The sequence below is a fragment of the Pinus tabuliformis genome, chromosome 9, assembly GCF_031772625.1.
Source record: "Pinus tabuliformis cultivar Carrire ecotype Pingquan chromosome 9, CPIR1, whole genome shotgun sequence".
NCBI lineage: Eukaryota > Viridiplantae > Streptophyta > Pinopsida > Pinales > Pinaceae > Pinus > Pinus tabuliformis.
This window is the reverse complement of record NC_142307.1, coordinates 1,504,306,072-1,504,310,710: the sequence shown is the minus strand read 5'-3', so window position 1 is coordinate 1,504,310,710 and position 4,639 is coordinate 1,504,306,072. Positions and strand designations below refer to the sequence as shown.

At 31.0% G+C, this 4,639-nt stretch overlaps 1 pseudogene; it reads right to left on the bottom strand.

Annotated features, from left to right (window-relative positions):
• Nucleotides 1–1,233: 1,233 nt before the first annotated feature.
• Nucleotides 1,234–3,719, bottom strand: LOC149154307 (LOB domain-containing protein 1 pseudogene; annotated as a pseudogene).
• Between the last annotated feature and the right edge of the window lie 920 nt (nt 3,720–4,639).

Genomic DNA, 4,639 nt, shown 5'->3' with positions numbered 1-4,639 from the left:
AACTCCATTTATTGCTAGCTTTAATTGACTAGTTACGCCGTAAGGAATTTCTTTTCTAAAACAACTCCCCTAGCTGCCACCGTGTACCGTCTGCGGTGTAGGATCGAATTTTAGAAGATTAAATAATCCTCTACTATTAGATTGAAATGGTTATAGAAAAAATCCTCGATTGGAGAAAATGATTAACGATTAAAGCATCCTCTGCCATCGGATTGAAATGGTTATAGCGACCTTCCCCGGTTGGAGAGAATGTTTAGCGAGAGATCTGCATCACACAAGAACTCGCGAGAGCCACAGTGACAACAAGAAGTCATTATTCCCGGTAAAATCCTCGATTGGAGAAAATGATTAACGATTAAAGCATCCTCTGCCATCGGATTGAAATGGTTATAGCGACCTTCCCCGGTTGGAGAGAATGTTTAGCGAGAGATCTGCATCACACAAGAACTCGCGAGAGCCACAGTGACAACAAGAAGTCATTATTCCCGGTTCGACACAATAGGCATTGAACCTGAACACTGAAGGGATATTACGAAAGTGAAATGACTCACAGAGCTGTTCCATCCCTATTCGACTGGTAGCTTCTTCACCATTTTCCTCTTCCCTGATTCGTCGTTGGTCTTTCTCTTTTGTGGTTTCTCTTTTTTTATTTCTAACCAAATAGAATAATATCTAGCATATTCATTTATTTATGTGGTTATTATTGTAAGAATTATTCTTGATGCGCCAATATAGGTAGGTGTGTTCCAATAACTAGCAGGGGTTATTTCCCAAGTTAACCTCTCCCTTTTATCATTGTTTGAAGGATCAAATATGGATGGAAGGTGATAGGGGTAGCCCCTCATTATAACTAAAACTGATAATTAAAACTGACATTTTCTAGCAGTGCATTGTGTTGCATTACTCATTGTGTCCAGCTAATTGAAGCATTGATTTTTAAACCTTGATTTACAGAATCGAAGCAACAGATAATTAAAACTGACATTTTCATATATTTAAAACTATGGAAGAACCTCAGATCGAATCACAATGTTCACAATCCGGAGCTTCAGCTGGTAGCCACCCAAATAAAGACAACAACAAAAGTCAGAGTTCGAAGCGTAATCATATTTTTCCATCAGTGAGGAGATTAGTCTCAATGGAAAAGGGTAGACAAAGAAATATCACTAGTTTTGCCTTATTGACATAGCGTTATTCTCAAACTAAGCAATAGCGAATCATTTGTATTTATGTCTACAGTGGCTCCCATAACTGCAGTGGATCTACGTCGTCTAAATCGAGCGAGCAGTATACACTCTCTTCAAGTGACGGGATGTAATAATTGCGCTCCCAGACTTCATGGTATGCAGAGATGATGTTTAAGAGATTTGCATTTTGCTGTGAAATCCTGGCTCCCTCTGCTTGCGTGGAAGCCAATTGTGATTGCAGATCTGAAACTTTATTCTGGAGATCATTGATTACTCCTGCGCAGCCAAAGACAGGATCGCGAGCTCTCTCGTTCGCCTCGTACACCATGCTTCTTACACCATCATTTCTCTTGTCGGGCGGAAGATCCTGTAACACGGTAAAAACTTAATAAATTTAATTATAAAGAGATAGAAATTAATATTTACAATAAATAATTTCTTCTAAATAAATTATATAACTGTGTTTTTTTAAAATGCAGATCACATTAAAAAATTAAATTAGAAATGTTAGAAATTATGTTAAACAAAAATTTCACATATATAAAAATGTATATTATAAAAGATTTAATAAAATAAAAATGGGAATATTTTTATACATCAAAGAATAAAATTCAAATAAATATAAATAATATTATTATGAATTAGTATACAGGAATCAAATTTTTAGATGAGTAAATTTTTCTTAAAGTTTTACATTGAAAAAAAGGTTTGTGTATTGAGAAATTTGATCCCTTAAAGTGCTTTATCGATAAAGAGTTAAGATGGATTTATGTTGGTTTTTGAATGGCTAATGGTCATCCAAACTCTTATGTGATGATACATCCCATATTACTAATATGAAAACATATCATAGCAATTAACTTTTATAAATTTATTTTAAATGATTATTAATTATAAAAAGTATTAATGTATGAGTCAAATATATAAATTTAAAAGAACGTGTAACCAAGAAACTATAGTAAAAGTATAATAAGAAATAAGAGATATTTGTCTTTCTTTTCAATTAAATTGTAAATAAAAGACTTATAACTACCTTTGTGATAAATCTCAACATTTTATCTTAATTATTACAAAAAAATATTGTGTTTCATATAATTACATGGAGTTTTAATCCTTACCATCTACTTATTTATTTTGTATAGCTTAATTATTATTGTAAACACATATTCTAAAATAGACATACTATCCAATCAAAAAATGCATTTCTTTTTATAGATTAATTATTATTCTAAATACATATTCTAAAATAAACATGCTATCCAATTAGAAAATGCAATGTACATTTGTATCATATATTATGTTATTTTTGTTAAAAACATACCAAGCTTATAATTATTTTATTTATAAAAAAACATAATGATAATAATAATTTATTATAATTTATAATTATTTTATTTATAATTAATCATAATTATAATTATAATTATAGTTTATTATAAAATTATAAATTAGTTAATTGTTATAATTTTTTAATACTAACAAAATAGGATGAATCAAAAAATAAGTATATCAATGTTTATTTTCTTTTACTAATCACTTAACTTATATAATAAGTGAAAATAATAAATATAATAATCACATAGGTAAAATAGATAGAAGATAGAGTTATAAAGGATTGTGATTCCCAAAAAGAAAGTATTGAAATGTGAGGAACAATATTGTACGAAAGAATAATGATACAAGTGCAAAATGTGTAATTATTCATTGTTTAAATTGTATTTTTGATAGAACTAATTAAACATGTATAGCATATTCTTTGTTATTATAGCTGATATCTCTTTTGGATTTGGAAAATATTTTATTTTCATTTTAAGAGGTGGTGTCAAATCCAAATTGAACATAGACATACCTACACATCTCATTCACACAAGGTTGTAGAATAAGCCTTTCGACTCAAACACAATTAATATTAATAATGTAATTATCTTATTAAATATGATTTTACTGTGAAGCAATTGTGTAAGGAAATTGTGTACCATAAAGAGTTATGTAACAGAGTCCTTGTATTAAAATGGTGATTGTCAAAGAAATTTAATGTAGAGGGACATTTTTTGACCTCAAACAATAAGAAATCCAATCCCTTACGAGTAAAGATTTCCTTAACCTATTGTCAAGATTTTACCCTTTAAATTCTTAGGGTCATTTTTGTGATTCACTTTCTATTTCTTGTACATTTCTTTCATATTTATGTGTTAAACTGCTCAAAATACCCCCCCCAAAAAAGGAAGATTTTAACCTTATTTTCATAGTTCTTTCTCCACCTTTATAAACCATCCAACCTCTCAAATTAATAAATATACGTTAAGCAGCAGGACCTAAATAATTGAATTGCATTAGGGCTATCGAACCAACCTTGACTAGTTTGATGACGCGCCTATTTCCAAAAACGCTGCGTACCAGCAGGAACTTGTCGATATCGTCCGGTGGAAAATATGGTGCCAGCATGCATTTTTCTGAGCACTTTCTCCTCTGGACTCTGCAAGCAGCGCATCTGTTCGGTCCTTGTGAAGTGGACGAAGTGGCGTAGCTCATCTTCACAAAACCAAGGAAAAAAATCTGTTGTATCAGAACCTTCCTATCGTTAATTTCCTAAAACAGAAGTATATTACGATAGCATCCGCAGAGTATTGCTTACCTTTCGATTTTATGATGGAATTAGCGGAAACAGAACGTTAGAGTTCAACCCTAATAAGCCAAAGTTAGAAAGACTAATACGAGGAACACGACGAATTCTGTGAAGCCATAAGACCCGCTAGTTGTTATTAAAGACTGAGATAGTGCGTCGGTAAGAAGGTTCTGGCATTAGTTTGCGTCTAATATCCGACTTGGTTCTCGCATTAGTTCGCGTCTAAATGTCGGACTTTCTTCGTTATTTTTTAAACGATAAAGTTTTTCTAGATGATGGTTTTTTGAAAACAATGGAAGACTTATATGATCATAATGATTCCATGAATTTATTAAAAGTTTAAAATATAGAGCACAATTTGAAATGAATATATTTTTTTCTAAACTATAATGACTTGATACAGATCCATCAAGATTGCGGGAAGTTTAGTGTAGTTTAAATACCACTTACAACAGTTCAGAATAAAATTTAATATAAATAAATGGTTAAATTTATTAAACGCGGAAATTTTAACTTCCCAGTCCGTCTAAATTGAGGAAAACCATATAAAAAATCATCAAATCTATTCAGAATTTAAACTGTAATGAAATTTTAGCATATTTGAACTAGCTCTTTAATTTTATTAAATTTGAGATTTTAAATTTTGTCCATCACATTTATAATTAAAACAACTTTACGGTCCATTCTATTAACTCTAAAAAGGACCACGGAATCTCACGGAAGTAACCCAGAAACATTTGTGTTTGCCAGTTATGAAACGTTTCCGTTGACTGTCGCAATTGAATGTGCTTTCCGACTCCATATTTGAATGTTTGAAAGTTTGAAT